The sequence below is a fragment of the Capra hircus genome, chromosome 21 (genome assembly GCF_001704415.2).
Source record: "Capra hircus breed San Clemente chromosome 21, ASM170441v1, whole genome shotgun sequence".
NCBI classification, from domain to species: Eukaryota; Metazoa; Chordata; class Mammalia; order Artiodactyla; family Bovidae; genus Capra; species Capra hircus.
Window position 1 is genome coordinate 38670165 of NC_030828.1, and position 19529 is coordinate 38689693.

Genomic DNA, 19529 nt, shown 5'->3' on the forward strand with positions numbered 1-19529 from the left:
TAATATACAAAACATTGAGAAAGTGACTTACTTAAGCTAGAGCAGTGAAAAGATTCTTCCAAATGTTTCTTCAGTTTGTTTCAAAATTGGAAATTACCAGAATATGAAGCCCGGAACTAACAAGATTTAATACAAATATCTACGCTTATGGAAGATTTCATGTGGTTTCTATGACTCACATCAAATTGAGGGTAGAGAGATAAAGAAAATGAGACTTGTAGTGTTTTATTTAATTATGTATATTTAAATTGGTGGTTATTTCACCCAAGTAGGTGGATAAATCCGAAATATTTAGAGCTCTAAATATATAAATATGGTTTTTAAAAGTCTGTTTTCTACATCATTGAAGAACTTGCATGCAATGAAGTAATTTTGCTTTTGAGAAATTAATTTTATGAATAGCTAAATTGGCTGGTTGTGTTTGGGACTCAATGCCTGTTTGAGAAATAGGCTAACAAAGGGTGAAGGTGAAGACCATTAGAGGTTTTAGAAGGGGCTGAGACGGGTTGCTGGGGTTGTGTAACTGTGCCTAGAGGGCGGGGTTCCTGTACATTCCTACTTCACCAGATAACCTGCCCCCAACACTACTCCAGCTTCTGCCAGACAGATGGGACTCTCCAGCATGAAAATCTGCGCAACCATTCCAACAAGTAGGGTAGGTGAAACTGAAATTAAAATTCCCCCTTCTTCCCCCCCCACCCCAACTTGAAGCCAGATCCTGGAGATACAGAAAGAATAGGGGTCATCTAGATTCTCCTTTTCGCGCATACTCGCCTGCATTCTCCCTAAGAGCTTCCAACCTGTAAGAGTTCAAAGGCGCTATCTTTCACAGTACTTCATTCTTGATTTTCTTTTGCGCGCGTTTTTTTTTTAAAGCTTTTTTTTCCCATCCCAATCATTCTCCCTTCTCTACCCTCCCTCCAGAGTCTCCCCTCCCCCCTGCCCCCCCCCCCCAACCACCAGCAGTTAAAATAATCCACCTCTTGGTTTTCGGCCCCCAAACCGACCTTTTCTCCACTCCAGCGGTCAGTTCACCGGGACCTTTTCCTAAGGATGTAGGCCAAGGTGGCTCATGGGAATATATGATGTAGTGTTATATTTTGAATCTCTCTTCTGCCTTCCAATTTCTATCTTTTTTTCCCCCTCCATCCAAGCCTGTGCCTGATGTTGCCCGAAGGATGCGGAAGAAAAAGACTTCAGGACTGGAAGCGCTCTTACCCCAAGATCGGTAAGTGAAAGTGTTTTACCGGGATGTGGGTGGCGGGGTAGCTGTGCCCGACCAACTGATTTTGACCAAGGCTCAAACTGAGACTTTGAGGTCCAGGACTAAAGAACTCTTAAAAAAAAAAATTTATTTTTTCTTAGAGGGCACGCTATCAGCAGAAGTAGCTGAAAGGATGCATGATTTTTTTTTTCCCTCGGCGGCAGAGAGTCACGGTGGATCCCTAAGTAAAAAGGGTGTAGACATGGTAAAAAGGGATGGTGAGGAAAGGAGAAGAATTTACATGGAGCCAGGGTAGTGGGAGACTGAAGTAGGTTCTAAAGTGCAAAGTAATTCTTTTCGTGGGAAAAGAATTTCTGAGTCTTAAAGAAACTGCGAGAAGACACTAACGAGACTTAAGGCTCAAACCTGTATGTATTTGCTCCCCCTATTTGAGACAAAGGTTTTTGTTCGAGAGCCAAGGGCTTGCTTCGTTCTAAAGTTTTCTTTTCTTTTTACTTTCTTTCTTTCTTTTTATTTCTTGGTGGGATGTCCCTCCTCCCCCTATTTTCACACCAACATTGCCCACCTCCCCCAGAGTTGGCCCTCCGCTCCCAGCTCCTTGGCCTGGGTCGGGCGAGGGTCCCTGCCGGCTTTAGCGGCGTTGCTCCAGGTAGAGTCGCGGGTGGGAGGCTCTCTTTCCCTTATTCGAAGGAATAAGGAAATGAACACCGTTCTGGGCTTGACTTCGTCCCTGCTGGGAATATCTCAGTTCCCGGCTTTGGGATCTCAGGCTAATAATTGATTCTTAATGCACACTTAGGAGACGGCGGTGTAAGCTCGAGAGCCAGGGTATCTATCCCGAGAGTGGCTGCGGGCGCGCGAGACAGGTTGAGTCGGCCGGAAGCGAGTTTGGAGCCCTCGCCGAGATTTCCCGTTAGTCTTTCTGGCGCTTCGGGGACTTCAGCACGATGGCGGGACTTGAGGTCCTTGTGGCAGGGACTCGGCAGCGTGGTTTTCTCGGATTTTGGAATTGTGTAGAAACGTGATTTGGGCGGCCGGGTCGCGGCGGCGCTGGCGGCACGGTGGAGAGGCGCTCCCGGGACGCTGCGGCAGAGATGCCAGCAGAGGGGAAGCCGGGCGCTGCGCAGGGAGTAGCAAGGTGAGGGCGCTCTTGCCCAGGACAAAGCGGAGCTTGGCGTTTGATAGCTCGACACCGGCTGATGCCAGATAAATTGACTCCAGAAGCTTGGCCGGCGGGCTTCCACACCTTTTCTCTTTCTTCTTTTTCTTCCGTGTTCTCCACCCGCCCTCTTCCCCTTCAAAGTTGTTTTACCTGGTACGATTTCAGACCTCAGCACTTGCTAGTTGATAGAACTGTTTTCTCTGTAGTAGACACCTTTTCTCCTTTCCACTCTCTACTCTTCCATTTCGTTTTCTACCCTGTGTTTCTTTTCTGCCCAAACCTGTGGTCCGAAGTGAAGGGTTCTTACAAGGAAAAGAGGTAGCCTTTGGGGTAGGAATTCCCTCAACACTTTTAAAGGTGTCCCTGGTCCAGGGAAAGGGAGGCAGGGGTTTAGGTGGGCAGAGTATCCTGCCTGTGCGAAGGGGATTCTCAGCAGTGATCTTTAGCCTTGAAAAGTAAGAACCATGAAGAAGGGAGCTCAACATTTCCGACTGTCCCTTCCCCGTCTTCCATAAGACTCAATTTCTATGACTCAACCCCATCCTCAACTGGCCCTCTATCAAAACTTGAGGTAGGCAGAAATTCCAGAATTGTTGAGATCAGGAAAAGACATTTTAAATAGCCAGTGACTCTCAAAATTCTGCTTGTAAGAGTGAGAGAGGAGATAGGATGTCCCATGTCCTTTTCATGGTGTGTTGCCTGATGCATACAAATCTCCAGCGCTCCTCTTCGGCCTTGCGGAAGAGCTGCAAGGGAGGAAAGCACATTGCACACTGCAAGATTTAGGGATTATTATCCGAATGAAAGAGATTGTTCCACTGCCAGACATATGTGGGATATTCAATTTCGATTTAGGTTGAATTTTTCTACACAGCACTCCTCGAATTGGGGCCATCTTCCTCAGTTTTATTCCCCTTTTCTTCTCCTCATATTGTCTAATCCTTTTAATTGGAATGTATTTAAGGTGCAAACCTATCTAGCCTTCTAGGTCTAGAAGGCAAGGCGTTGTTGATTCTGTTGACTGAGCAAGAAAACTAAAAACTGTAGTGGGGTTAGAGATAAACTGAGTTATCTCTCAGTTCTTTCATTTTCTCATTGCTCTGAAATTTAATGACCTGATCATTGTTGTTTGAAGTTAAATTATCTGTTAAATTAGCTCTAAACAATAACTGGTGATATTTTCCTTTTGGGTTCAGTTGCCCTTGCATCCTGTTTCCTGGATGGAAAGGAGAGGAGTCAAAGAGAACGTTTAGTCACATAATTATATAAAGATAATAAAAATAGATATTTATGTGCTAGTGATATCATACAAGGAAAAAAATCACTTTCAAAGAAGCTGAATTTCATAAATAAGAAAAAATTTGAGGCCTGTGCTTCAGAAGGACCACACTAATTCAGGGATGAATGTAAATAAGCATCTTTGTTGATTAAGAAAAAAATGTGAACACCATATTTTCATTACAGAACCTAAATACTCAAACTCATCATACACCCATACACCGGTACTTGCTAATTTAAATTAATTCTGCCCTCCAGGGATAAATATTCTCAAAAAGGAAATTTAACTTTAAGCAAAATCTGAAATGTTTCAGATGTGAATTTCTAGAAATCCAAAGTATATTTATTTCTTTGAGTCAGACACTTGTTTGTTTTGCAATCACTTTATGAAACAATTTTGGAATAACGCAGATGCTCTTCCCCCCTTCTTGTTTCAGACTGCTTGCATATGCAGGCATAGGCATAATAACTCCCAGGGTATATTGAGGAAATAACATTTTTACTCTTTTAACAAAAGGCCCAAAGAACCTATAAAGCCAAAGGTACCATAGTAGTTTAAAAAAAATCTTTAAAACTAATGAGCACTTTGTGTGTCTTTTACCCGTTAAAACGTGCTGAATGAATAATTAGAGGCTATAATGAAGGTTGAAAATTCAGAACATGAATAAGGTGGCAATTTTATTATTTAATACTTTTATAATTTTTAGAATTAGTGATGTAATTTTAAATTTGGCAAAGCTTTGTTAGAAAAACTAGAGTACTCCTCCCACCCCATCAAATATACTCTAGAAGGAATAAGGTAGAATCAGGTAGAGGTGGCAACAGGGCTTGTTTATTTATTTATTTCCAGTAGTAGTAATTGTAGTAGTAGTACTAGCAGCAGTGGAGTTGAAAAATCTACTTTTAATTATACATTGGGAGCTCTGATTGCAGCTGGAAGACTAAAATCGATCATTCCTGCATCGATGGTGTGGTCTATTACTGCATTGATTTGTGTTTATTTATGCAGACTTTCAGTTATTTACTTATATATTTCAGCATCTGCCTCTTGATTATTATCGCAGGTTGGTTTTAATGAAAGAGCTTATATAGGAAACACATTTGACAGATCAATTTTAAGTAAACTTGGTAGTGAATTATGGCAATCCAAAGAGTTTATGAAATTACTTATTCATACTTACTTTTTTAGCAATTAGGAATCTGTCTCTGATTAAAATCTCACACTACTCAAAAGCTTCCATTCTTCTCTTCAAACATTGTGCTTCTGTTTTTATAAAATAGGAAAATGGATGATTATATGATGTTAGGTGTGATAGAATGAAACTGATGAATGAGTTTTTTATTTTTTTCATTGACATGACTAAGTTACCCTCATGACAATAAAGTGACCATTGGGTTTACTAATGCTATTGAAAATCAAGGAGCAATGGATTTTGAATATGGAAGTGGCAATGTTGTAAAACATCTATTACCTCTAGATTGTGCCAGGGGTATGCTGAACAGGATATTCTCAGGTTCTTCAGTACATATTAAATGCATATATTCTATTATTTAGTGTATGTCTACAATTATACCTTATGAAGATTGGCATTTCTCTTGAACTAAAAGCTCACATGTGAATGTTATGCATCAAAGTTGATTTGAACAAATAGGGCAACTAAAGACCAGGGGGTATGACTTTTATATGTAAAAGACAGTACTCTAGAAGGAATAAAGTAGAATCAGGTAGAAGTGACAGCAGGCCTTTTTCTTTACATTGAGATGCATGTGCTTCTCTTACTGTCATTACAAAATGTTCAAAGATGACTTGGAAATGGGGGGGGGGCGGGGCGAAGAGTGGCCAAATTCATCGAGGGCTATTTGCTTCTGACTTTACAGATCTTTTATTGCAGTCTGGAGGATCAATTTTTCCTTACTAATAATTTGGAATTCATCTACCAAATACGGTTAATAGTTCTGTTCGTTTCTCACGCTTCCCCATTCTCTGGTATCTGCGAAGAATATAGAGGAAAATTAATCGAATTCTTTCTTAAGAAGGAAAGGGCCTTGAGACATGGAATTAACTCTCCTCACCCTGGCGAGTTTTCCTGAAACTACTTATCCTCAGCATCGGTGCTCTGAGAGGTGGAGCCTCACAGTCAGACGGCTACAGGCAGAACGTGGGCGAGCCCTGGGACCTTAAGCTTTGTGGAAGGTTGAAAGGAGGAGCAGAGGGAGAGCTTTGAGGTTTGTTTGTCTATTTTTATTTTTCTGTCCCGTGCCAAGCCCTTGAAGTTAACACAGAGATATGGCCCTTTAGGACCAAGCACTCAGCATTCTTTCGAGACTGAGATTCCAAAGCATCAGATGAACCGGACTTAGAGCTAAGGCGTCACCCACACCCCCCCCCCTCTTTCTACGCACGCACCAGCTCGTCCTCACGTGCGTCGGGGTAGTGGACAGTGTTGACTTGAATTGCTCTCGCTCGCTCCAAGCCTTTCCTGTGAATGAACCCGAAAACACTCGACAGGTCGTGAATAATCGTTTTAATGAGTGTGCAAAGCGTGCGACGGGGTGCACCGAGCTGTCGGGTTAAACAAACAACTTGTACCCTGACCAAATCCGATTGTTAAAGTGCAAAGTGATGTCAGTACCATTTCCATTGCCCTTCAGAAAACCACAGATCTGACACGCGGGAGTCCAATTTTCCCCATTAAAGAAAAATAACAATATTTTCCAACCGTGTATGTGATCTTCTTTAATATTAACCTGAGCCAAACAAAACCTCATTTGGGAATAAGAGAAGTAGTCGTGTCCCTGCCTCAAAAACAAATCAAAAAGGAGGAAAGAAGGAAGAAATCAGAACAAATCTAGAAAGCCTAACAGATTTCTTTTTGATAGCTCACACATCATTGCTGATCAATATTGTAAAAATCTTACACACACACACACACACACACAGCAGCTCAGTATTGGCAAAAATCAAGTTAACTGCCTCTAAACAACTGGGATGGATCATTTGGTTCTGTATTAAAATAGAAACTACCAACCTGCAAAGACTTTTTCCTATTGAAAATCTAATGGAAATATTTGCTGTTATACATTATCCTGTGAAGGAATGAAGGGATAAGTAGTCCTCACATTTATGCTTTCAAGGAAAACAGTTTGGAGAAAAGTAATGTTAAAGGAACCCTGATGGGCCACCACCATCTAAAACAATAACAAAAAGCACGGTGAGCTCCACAAATCACACTCTCCCCTCTTTCTGCACAATTGTACTGGGGAAATATTTTTCTTTCATGCCTAGTAAAAAGACCTACTTATTTAGAATTAGCCACATGTACTCCTTTACTTGATCATTCTTTTACCTTCTTTCACAATTCCAAACATCAACTGCCACATGAAGACTAAGAAAATAAAACCTCAAAAGATTTTTTTAAAATTCTTTTTATGTATCTTCTCTAAAAATTTTGTGTAGAAATGTATAAAGTGTTATCCTTTCCAGCACTTCATATACATTCATAAATCAAACAAAATGTCCCAAATGCTTGGAAATCAGTGTATCAGTTCTAAATAACTAGCTCCTTCAACTCAGTAACAATATAGGGAGATTAAGGTTTATATTTTCATTGGATTAAGTATTACAGATTACATGTTTTTCTTCTAAGACTGAAAACATACCATGTCCTGCAGTCTGAAAGTTTATTCATCCTCTTATAATTGTAGTCAGCTTGTAGGAATAAAATGTTAGGGATATTGTACATTTGAATATAGGAGCTCAACAGCATTTGCTCACTTAACTGCTATTGCATAGGTGGTTATCTATGTATCTGTCTTTCTGACCATCTATTTCACGTACAAATGTGTCAGTATACAACCAACTGTAATTAGGTGGATTAACCCATCTGAAACATATAACTGAGGTATCTGACAGAATAAGCAGTCTCATGTGGAAGCCATTGTTATGGTTGCTAGTTTTTATACATCTATCAATTTAGCCCCAACTGGATAAATGGAAGGTACTGAAATTCAGTTTCCATCATCAAAACTTGGAAAAGACAACCAGTAGGTTAGGACAGTGTTTTCGTTGATTTCGACTGCTATCTGGTGAATGTCTGTATCAGAATATCAATTCAGAATAGCTTTTAATTACTAGGAAATTTGACAAAAATGACTGTCAAAAATTAGGGGCTTCCATTTTTATTGTTTTAAGTATTTTGGGGCATACAACAGACTGTGCAGTTATTACCTAAACAGATTTCTTCTCTGTAGGCTGACTGAGTTGAGGAATTTTAGGAGTCACTGAAAGAGCCGAATCCATTTCTGTTTTAGATTCACAAACAGCAAAGCTAGAGGGTGCGTCTGTTTTTGTGTGTATATATGTAGTTAAAGAACTGCACTATCAAAACATTAATTATATTTGAAAGATAGCAGAGAGCTTGTTGTGGAGAGAATTGCATTATTGAATTTATCTTCCATGGAATGTGTCTGTGGAGAGGGCTGAAATTGTATACCTGTCTTATATGATGCACCCTCTTCAGTGAGATGTGTAATAAGAGCAAAGAGATGAAGGAGGCAAACTTAGAGAGGAGAGATCTTAGGTATTTGGATGATCCTAAGCAGAGGAATTCACGTGCAAATGCAAATGACTGAAGAACAAGCTTGGGGTCTTTGTTCTCTGTCAACAAAAACAAATGTATTTTTTCCCCTTTATCAAACAAATCACAGAGTGATCTTAGCTGAATTTGGAGCACGTTGTGGAGAGAGAGAGAGAGAGAGACTAAGTGACTAAGAATATTCCAATTACCATAGTTCTGATCCCCAAGTCCTGTTTATTTCACAGCTGCCAAATTTTATATCCAAAATTTAGATTCTCTTCCTCCCAAATCCTACATTGGTATGAATCATCCCTGATCATTTTTAGTTTTTGGCTTAATTACTAGTTTTCAGCTTTAAATTACCAATAAACTAATTAATCTGACTAATCTTTCTAAACTTCTGTTGAGTAGTGTAATAGCAACAACAACAAAAATAACAAAAACTGCAGCAATAATGACAAAAATAAAATGTTAATAATAATAATACAAACAATAATAGCATAAACAACTTTAAAATATTTTTTCTGGCCAACAGGATGAAGACGGAATCTATTTCAGTCTGAAATTTGTGTTTCATGGCTGCAGTTGGACATTCGAATCTCTGATTTCTTGTATCACAGTTAGATGGATGATCCGTTCCTGCCCAACTTGTGTTCTAATAGACTCCCCTGGTCTAACATGGTGGATCTTTTTAGTGTCACTGAGTACTTTTGTGTCCCCTCTTCACTGCTACAGGCATGTCCCCCTTGGACACTATTCCCAAATAAATCAACCCAGGATGGGCCTGGAAGCAGAAACAGACAGGTGAAGGGATTCTTGAGTAGAAGGACCTGGTACCTTCTGGCTGGAGCTCTTCTGGTGAATGGTCAAGTTGTCATATTTGGGACTCACATTCACAAAGCTAAGAAGTTTGAGAAGGGCATAGGAACTAAGGTTCCATGAATCAAAAGAGAATTCTGGCCCTAAGGAACTCAGGTCATTGCGCGAGACAAAAAATTAGAAATTAGGGCCTCCAGGATGAGCTCTGATTCTTTAGCAATGGAGGGATGTAAAGCGGACAGTAAAGTGGAGGGAGTAGAAGTAGAGGGAGGAAGGAGACCAGGTGGAAGACGTTAGTGTGTGTTGTGTGTGTGCTAGTCGCTCAGTCGTGCCTGACTCTTTGCGACCCCATGGACTGCAATCCACCAGGTTCCTCTGTCCATGAGATTTTCCAGGCAAGGATACTGGAGTGAGTTGCCATTTCCTTCTCCAGGGGATCTTCCCAACCCAGGGATCAAACCGGGGTCTCCTGCACTGCAGGCAAATTCTTTACCGACTGAGCTACAAGGGATCTAGCTGGTAAAGTTGACCCATCTGTTTAGGAGGAGGGAGAGGTGCTTTTATCAGTTGTAAACCTGTCAGGGTTTATTGTTCCAGGTACAAGAACAGCCACCAGTTCCCTAGACGAGGCTGGAAGGAATCAGCCACTGAGTTTGTATCTGCAGGCTTCTAACTCTCCTCTCAGCCCAAAGTTCTCCTTAAGTTCTGAGCCCCCTATGCGCCCCACCCCCAAGAAAAAGGAAATGAAAGAAAATAAAAAGCAGATAGGGAGAGAATTAAGACTCAGTGTTTGTCAGGCAGATGTTGGGGTCAAAGCAGGTTGTTTGGGTAACTGCTTTCATTTTGGAGGGGAACGAAAGCTGGTTAGAAGAGGACGGGCCGTTGTGGGAGAGGAGAGCAAAAACTAAGAGAAATTCCTTGGCAGCCCAGCGGATGGAATTTGGGTAGGACCAAATGGAAAAGAACTTTAGCAACAGAAGGACAGTTTAAAAGGAAAGAAGGGTGATCGTAAGATATGTTTGCATTGTCCTGTTTCCTGCAAATTAATGTAGTCTTGAAAACTTATAAGATCTTCATGCCTTGTTAAAACACAATTACAAAATGAAAGGCATACGATCAATAGCCAGTTTTGTCTTCAAGAAAAGTCTTTTCTTTAGATATTATCATATGCACGCAATCCATAACTAAACCAAATGGTAGTTGAAGGAAGGGAGGGAAAAAAAGAAGGACGCAATTCCCCTGCTGGTCTTACATATAGTGCATCTGTCTCCTCACCTTTCACGGCAGGGAGGTTGAAGGATCTTTTTTCATTTCCATCTAGTCTTTTCACTTAAAAACGTATGAAAATATTACAGTTCATGAGACTGATTCTCACGAAAGATCAGCAGAGAACGAGGAGCTTTCATTTCTAGGCATAAATTCACGGAGGTGATGCTCAGTGTGCTACAGGAGAAAGACAACTTTGGTTGCAACTGTACATTGCTCTGCTTTTCAGTAGCACCCCCCAGACTTTCTCTGTGCACTACTAATAACTAATAACTACTAAGTTCACTTCACTCTTCTGGAAGTACAACTCAGCAATTTGAAATCAAACTGGAGCTTTCCATATAAAATCCAACTCCAATTAAAACATTTTATGGAAAATATTCTCAGTTGCTGTGATTGTTTTTATTCATTTGAATTGTTCCTTGATTAAAAGACAACTACCATTTGTTTCAATCAGAAAATGAAAAGAAACCAACAACGCCAGTAAAAGTAACCCTCAATCCTGTTATGTACATTCCCAAAGTATGGCTTTTAAGAATTTATTTTCAAACAACTTGGTTTTAATTGTACATATCTGATAACCTCTGAGTCATTGCAGACATGCCTAACTAAAATAAACTAAATTAATATATTTATAATGGAATATTTGACAGAAAGTAAAGAAGCAATAAAAGTAGACATTTCAAAAAGTAGTAAAAGTCAGGCATTCACCTGCACTGTTTATGCACCCATTTAACAAAATTAGTAGGCTTCTATAACCCAGTATCTTAAAGACATTGTTAGCCAACAAATGTAAATGCTTATGCACATATACCATACGTACTATGCTGAATATAGTTTAAACATGTACACTTTAGAAACTAAGAACTAAACATATTAGTATTTCTAACTTTTAACCACCAATAATTGGTGTTTGTGATTTGTAAACACTGAAGGAAAGCCAGAACCATGACATTCTGCTTGGACTGTATTGTAAAGCACATATAGGCTTCTTTCTGTTCAGGGTGTGCAGGAGTGAGGAACTTAGCAGTGAGTGGAGTTAAGATCTATTTATGTTTTCAGTAAATGAAGATGTAGTCATTTCATTCTTTAAACATTCATATTCTGCTATTAAATAAAAGAAATATATACAGTTTCAAAGACAAGAGAGGTAAGCCCAAGTAAAATTATTATATCACAGAAAAGGAATGGTTTTAAATGATGCTAACATTTTTTTCCAACAAAGAATTTTTCAAGGCAGATACAGGTAGATCTGTTGCACAAGTGACACAATAAATATTTTAAAAATGGGCTGTGGGGAGTGTTTAATGAATTGACAGTCTGAGTATTTATGAGTAATACTCCTTTGAAGAAGGCTGTGTGACTATCACACTCCATAAAAATGGAGGATGGGGTGAAGTTTTGAGGGTGGAAATGTCCAAGCGTCTTAACTATTACTAACGGTGGGCGGGTGTGACCTGTGTACAAAAGGAAGGGATTCCATGCCAAGAGAGTAGCTGCAAAAGTCTATTGGTCCCATCCTGTTTATTTTCTTTTGGGTACACATTTCAAAAGCAGATCCTTTCCACTAGGCTCTCATTTTGCAGTTATGGTTTCACCGACAGTAGCGGGCTTGTATTAAAGTGCAATCCAATGCATCAGTCCAGTTTTGAAAATGGACATGAAAAATAAAGTGACAGTCTTATCAATGAAATCCTCATTGGCAGTTGGAGAACAGGGAAGGAGGTGGCTTCAAAACAGGGTAGTGGGAGGAGAGCAGTACTCTAGGTGAGTTTTTTTGGAAGATGCTAAGTAAAATGCTGTTCAGAAATTGGGATTAATCGAGCAGTTTAAATACAAATCTGCCGGAAATCGTGCTCTGAGAGAATGAAAATGAAGAAATTTATGCATATTCTAATTTTCCCTCTTTGGCTGCTATTTTGGAGGAAGAGACTTCTTTTGCTGATGGTGGGACTTTTTTGTTCTGCACAGGAAATGTGTAAATGAACAAAAATGTGTGTGTGTGTGTTTTTTCCCCTTTCCATCTCTCTCCTCCATCCCTCCTCCCGCTTTCAACAATCAGAAGTGGTTAGGGTCCTACAGACCCCAGGGTTTCTCTCCATTCCCAAGATGAGAGGGACCAGGCAGTGCAGGAAGGGGAGTTAGGGCTCCTATGGGTCACTAACATTTGGAAATTAACCTAGAGTTTCCATCCCATCTTTGGACATTCAGAGAGAGTAGAGAGTGAGGAAGTGTCATACATTTAAAGTGATGAAAAATCATCTCAAAAGCTATTTCCTCTCACAACTGAATTCTCAGTTTACGCCTCGGGTGGGGGTGGGGGTGGGGGGTGTCTTAAAAGTGATAAGCGACGTTGTGCAGATCCAATGACCATCACTACTGAGTCCAAACACTTTTCCTTTTGTGCCTTTGGGAACACACGGGACCGGTGCATTTTAATCATATTATGACCAGCAAGAAACTCTCCAGCTCTCCTATTCTGATGTACGTCGCCCAGTACTGAGAACGAGTGAAGTGGAGCGCACAGGTCCTTTTGTGTTCTGTGAAATATGTCAGGGACTGCTGAGACGGTCCAATGAAGTGTGTGGGATGAAGGTAGGGGCGGGGGCGACTCATTCAGGGGGGAGAGGGCGCTCCGACGAGGGAAGAGAGAGGTTGAGAGGGTGGAAAAGAGAGGCGCTCCCTGTCCTCTTGCTCCGCATATGCGGGCCAGGCCGAGAGCTTCAGAATTAATTCGGGATCGGAGAAGACAAGAGACAAGACTCCGAGTTTCTACTGTTTCTAGATGCCCGGATAAAAACCCTGGCCAACTTTCATTCTTAACAATTTAGTTTCAAAAAGGCTTCTCGGTGCCCCCTCTGCCTCCTCCGCCGGTCGCAAAGCGCTGCGCGAGCCCGGGGCGTTCGGCGAGGCCGGAGTCGGTACTCTGCCCGGTCCTCCAGCGGCTCCGCCGTCTCGGCCGCGGCCTTGGAAAAGGCGGCCAGAACAAAGCCCACGCTACGAGCCCCTGCCTCAGATACATTTTCAGATACGCGTCGAAGCCTCGGACCCCCAGAGGGCCAGCTTCCTAGCACCCGGCCCGCCGTGACCCCGCCCCGTCGCCCATTCGTCTTTCTCCCTCAGGAAGAGAGCACCGAGCGGCCAACACAGAGCAGGATTTCACCCCAACCCCGCCCGCGCGACTGGGGGTCCGGGGCGTCCGTTCTCCTCCGCGTACCGGAGTGGGGGAGGAGGGGTCGCAGATTTGCCCAGGAGAAGACGGGAGAAGAGCGCGGACTCTCGCTGCAGACCTCCCGTCAAGGTTACCGCCACCTCTAGGAACCTCTTCGGAGAAGCTCCAAAATCCTTATTTTGCAGAAAGCCTGCTATGGTGCGTTGGGGCCTGGTGCTCAGAGAACTCTCAAGAGGCCTCGATGTCTTGGTGCTTGAGTCAAGCCCTGCCTAGGCCCATTTCTCCCGCGCATCTCAGGTCCTGCACTTCCGGTCCCCCCGCCGGGGGAGGAGGGGTACCCTGACTCTCCCCTCCCCAGCACTTCCGGCCCGTGGGCTTCTGGGGTCTCGCCCAATCTCCCCGCTGAAGAATATTTTTGAGAGCTGTTTTATACAACTTTTCCGTGGCCGGTGGGAACTTTACCTGTTCCATTCATTTCTTTTTGACTTTAATTTCTACACCACCTTAAACTTGGGGGTGGGGGGGGGGTGGGGCGGGCGGAGTAGAGGAGGGCCAAAGGTTTAAAGAAAATGCTCATTGAAGATAAATCTTTCTTTCTTTTTTTTTTTTTTTTTTCTTTTCAGGTCACCTTTCCCCTTTCCCAATTCCCCGCACCAGTTCACACCAGCAACTGAGATTTAGGCCTGTTTTCCCGAAGGGCCTCGGCCAGTCCCTGCACTTAGTAGGCATGCAATAAACCTTGAAAGCCCAAATGAATGATGCTGCTTCCCTATGCACATGGTGCTTAGGGGTGGTAGGTATCCTCAGAAATCAGCTGACGTTTCATTTACATTATTTTATTGTATTCAGTTGAAAGGTTGATAAATTTTTTTGTATGGGCATTTTGATGTTTTTTAAGGGACTCCTCAAAACAGTGGGGGGAAATCTCTTACTAGAGTTATTGAAAGTGTCTTCTTGAACTTTTTCATATGTATGAGGTAAAATGCTGTGATTTTTAGGATTTGGGGGTTTATCAGCCCTTTTGTGACTTTTCCTTTACATTTTGCGTTCTTTTTAAAGTTTTACCTTCTGTGGTAAGAGGTCAAGGCCTTATGAAGTTAATCTCTTGTAGGCAATTTGAGGCAAAAAGTAAGAGATTTCTCTTTTGCTTTCCTGCTATGTTACAGTTTAATCCTTGTCAAACTTGATTCACTTCTGCATCATTCTACTGTGTCTTCTGCATCATTCAACTGTTCTCGTTCTTTATGATAGCATTTGTTTTTAAATGCTGTAAGAACTTTATGTAACCAGGAGAGAAATTTTCATAGTTGTGATTCAGTCAGTCAACACATGTTAAATGCATATTTTCCTGCGCACCAGTTGTGTAACCTACAGATTAGTCCCTAGGGCATTTACTGTCCCACTTTCATTGACTGTAAAATAGTGAAAATATATAACCAAAAAACTAATAACCATGAAAGTAACTTGAAAGGTTATAATTGCTAATCAAATTTAAAGTGTATTTATTAGAATCATTATTAACAGGCATCAGAGGGATACAAATAAGACCTGTTCTTATCCTCTGGGAACTTACAATCTAGTTGAGCATAAATAATGTGAATATAAATTAATAGAAACAGCTACTAAGCAATGTTCAGTGTCTGGCATATTGAAAACATTCAGTAAACAACTGCCTCACAAATTAATTTGCAGTCGTGTCATTCTTTTAACCGAAATATGATACTGATAAGAAATACAGGAAGGATTAATTAGGAAAACTTTCATGGAGAAAATGAATCTGTCCTTGATGTACCACATAGGAAGATTGAAAATGCAAGCTGTTTGTGTTCCAGGGGGTAAAGGTGGCTTAAATGGAAAATGAGAAAGATATTTGATGAGATGGAGTTTTGATGGTAATTTGTAGGAAACCTTGCAGACCATGCAGAGGAGTTTGTATTTGATAGTAGAGGTGATGGTGACCTGTGGTGGCCCTGTAAGCAGAGGATGGCATGATTAAAATTGAGATTTATGTTTAAAATGATTCTAGCCAGCAACTGAGCATAGTGAAAATTGAGAGAGAAAGAGTATGAAAAAAGATTCTGAATTCTGGAATGGTATATTTGTATAGAGTGGCTGTAGACAGAGTCATCATTAGGCCCTTTCTTCACAGTTTTTGTACAGTGGAAATTACATTGAAATAATAAAATCAGTAAGCAGTCTTGAATAGGATAAGAGCCACAGACCACTGGAATATGTGTTACTACTTTTTTCTTCATTGTTGGTGGTGATAGGGGATGTTAGGTGTTGACTGATGGTTACTAATCTCAGGATATCTTCATCACCAGTTACAGCTCAAGAAACCTTTCTCATTTAGCATATTTACCCATGATCCAGTTTCAGTGGTTCTCAACTGGGTGTGATTTTGACACACCTCCACCGACCCATGTGGGCACTTTTGGAAATGCCTGGAGACATTTTTAGTTGTAACAACTGTGGGGCCACTATTGGCATTTAGTAAGTAGAAGCCAGGGCTAGATATTACTAAATATCTTACAATTCAGAGAGACTCCCGATAACAATGAATTACCTAGTCTCCAAAAGCAATTGTACTGAGGTTGAGAAACCTTCAGTGGGAATGAAGCATGAACTCTTAACTCTGGAGAGCTACCCAAGCAGTCCCAGAACCTAACTTCTATTATAGTAACAACTTTGATGAAAAAAATGTTTTGTTTAGTGAGTCAAATGTACCTCTGAAAATGGCAGTGTCTCTTCTTAGCTCTGAGGTCTTAGAAATAGGAAAGTCAGAAGAGTACCTGCTTCGATTTTCTACTTTTTATAAAATGGAGTTAGAAATATTCCTTGAGAATTTTTCATCTACATGTTATTTATTAAATTAATAAAATGTGCCTTTGAAGTTGCTTAGCAACTTAATGGAAAGCTTGCTTTTTAGAAGTTCATTTGTTTGTTTAAAACTAGGGTAGGTTGCATATTATTAGCTACATTACATAAATCAACAAAGAAATGTACACTGAAAATGGAATAAGATGTTTCAACACATTTTCTGCTCTCCGTGTCTGGCAATTAAAACATTCTAATTGTCTGGTAGAATTGCATCAAATATTCGACAAACATTAGTTATGTATGAAATTTCAACATAATATTGAGAATGTAAGAGAACCAAAGGGGAAAAATTCAGCAGATTTGTCATAAAGTATGTGTTTATCTTAACCTTTCTTCTTCAAATATCTTATCTACTAAGTACTTTTATCAGGCACTAATTATACTCTTTCTGAAAAGAATTTCTTCAACACCCTTCAGTGCCTACACCCTTTAATCATATCTCATTACATCTACCTAATCCATATCTTTTTCACGTTGCCAGGGCTCATTAACAGTTTTAAAAGCTAATCTTAATCTTGGACACTGTTATTCCTTGTAATCGAGATGAAAATAATGCCAATAATATTTTATTTCTAAAATGTAATGGATCATTAAAAATTTGTTCTGAAGTCATTTCTTCTTTAAATATTAATGAGAAATTAACTTTCAAACATGCATTAAACTAGCAGGAACAGTGAGATGTGTCTGAAAACCCTGAAGCACCTTTTCGAAGGAGAAGTTATTTTTATAAGCTGTTTTAACAGTGGATCATCAGTCACTTTGAAGGGAAGTGATCCTTGATTAACAGTTGGCTGATACTGTGCTTCCACAGATGTGTGGCAATAATACAGGTGCTCCCTATGAAACACGACAGGTAGTTCACAGTATCTGAGCTTTCTTTTTCTGACTGAAAAATGTTAAAACATAAAGCCTTCATCTTTGTTAAATTGTCGTAGACAAGACAAACCAAATGTCCCACTTAAATAATGAACAGTAGGCACCACGTTTCCCATGACTTTAAAGAAAACATTGTAAATGTGGTCAGTACTTTATTCCTTTTGATTTTCCATTTTCCGAAAAGAAAATGGATCAAATGTGCTATTACATGACCAAAGTAGAGCCTCATGATGATGACTTTTTAGGACTTGAAAGTAAAATCCTGCCTCTCAGAATATAACTGCTTAGGACTAACATGTTACTTCTATGGAAGATTCCTCCACTACTATAACTGAGATTGTTTCTTGAAAGTAATCTCTAAGTCTTAGGACAAGTTGAATGGTTTGTTATTTATTTATGCACATACTATCTAGCTATAGTGCTTTTAAAAACCCACAAGACAAAAGTCATTTGTCCAAAAAAAAAAGCCAATTTTGGGGCTAGTGCCTCAAGTTATGATTCGGTGGTAGTGAAGATGTAATAAAACTTTAATTTTGCTCTGATTTTTTCCCCATTCATTAATTTTGCCAGATAGTACAGTTGTTGTTGTTGTTTAGTCATTAAGTCATGTAGCCCTCCAGGCTGCTCTGTCCCTGGGACTTCCCAGGGAAGAATACTAGAGTTTGTTGCCATTCCCCTCTCCAGGGGATCTTCCTGACCCAGGGATTGAACCTTCTTTCACCTACTGCATTGGCAGGCAGATTCTTTACCACTGAGCCACCTGAGAAGCTCATATAGTACAGTAGTTACCTTTTATTTCAGTTGTTTAATTAGATATTTCTTTAGTTTTTTCCTTTGTAATATATTATTTTCTTTACAGAAATCTGTGATTCTGATTTCTCTCCATTTATATGGCTCAGCTTATTATTACCTATAGGAAAGTGTTATTAAGCAGAACCAAGTGATAGCTAGTTAGTTTGTTTTGCTGTGTCTTATCTTTTGCAGTGGTTAAGAATTGAACTAAGATAATTAGATTTTTAGAATCTGTAGTATAATGTTTTTAAAATTACTCTTGACATTTTTTTCTTTTAAATTATTTTAATTTCCCTACTCATCAGTTTTTGAGAAGGGTAACTTTGCACATGTTCAGTTAAACACAACATATTTTCCTGTGTTCTTTTTTGCTTTACTGAAATAGCTCGAATATTCAGATCTTATCAAGTTTTTACAGTGACACCATAGACAATGCTTACTTTAATAGAATTTCCCTCCCTTCATTATGAATTAGTTCTACTAATAAAAATACAATTTAGTATGTAATATACTATAACATCATAATTAAACATTACAAATACAGTATTAATATAGTTAAAAATTGTTTTGGGGCTTCTCTGGGGGCTCACTGGTGAAGAGTCTACCTTCCAATGCAGGAGACACAGGTTCGATCCCTGGGTCGGGAAGATCCCCCAGAGAAGGAAATGACAACCCACTCCCGTATTCTTGCCTACAGAATCCCATGGACAGAGGAGCCTGGCGGGCTGCAGTCCATGGGGTTGCAAAAGAGTTAGACACGACTTAGTGACTAAACAACAACTGTGTTTGCTTTTGTAAATTAATTTTTACCTTTGTCTATTTCTCTTATTATTAAGAAGTTTTGCCTTTTTTTTGTACTGATTATCTATTTTCTTGTCCTTTTCATGTTGTTATTTTCAGAGATTTCTCACATAGGTCAGTGTGATGAAGCTTGACGGCAACAGTTGTTCACTTTGAATCAAAGAATAACTGTTAATTGGTGTGCTGTCATCAACCAGAAGTTTCCAAATATGTGTCCTCCAATTCAAAGAGAAGTAGCTGGATGCAAGCAAAAATACTCATGGGGACTCTCTGCACATGATGCATCTCCAGAGAAAGTTGCTTCATTCTTTTTTGTTTTTGGAACACTTCTTACAGTATACTCCAACTACTGGATAGCATCCTAAGTTCATCCAGATTTGTCCCAAGTCTGAATTCTTGGTCTTCCTCCCACCCTCTAATTCCACAGATAAAGAAGAAATAATAATAAAGGAATAAAAATCGTTTGTTTCTGTCTGACTGAATCATTCCAGTCTTGAAGCACCCTGGTGGGTTAATTAGCCCTGTTATTGTATTTACTATCTCCTACACACTTGTGTGTGGAAAAGTGCTCCTCTTGGCACTTTTCTAGGTGGATAAGAGAACATTACAACTATGGCACTGGACTTTGCTCTTAAAATAGATGGTACTGTGGCAGCCTAAAGCTTGAACGAGCTTAGTTTT

The 19529-nt window shown here is 40.1% G+C and overlaps 1 long non-coding RNA gene across 1 annotated transcript; it reads left to right on the plus strand.

The window, feature by feature from the left end:
• LOC102173612 lies at positions 998–19312 on the plus strand. The gene is made up of 3 exons (XR_001297039.2): positions 998–1228; positions 14123–14292; positions 18948–19312. It is a non-coding gene; the product is annotated as an uncharacterized LOC102173612 (long non-coding RNA).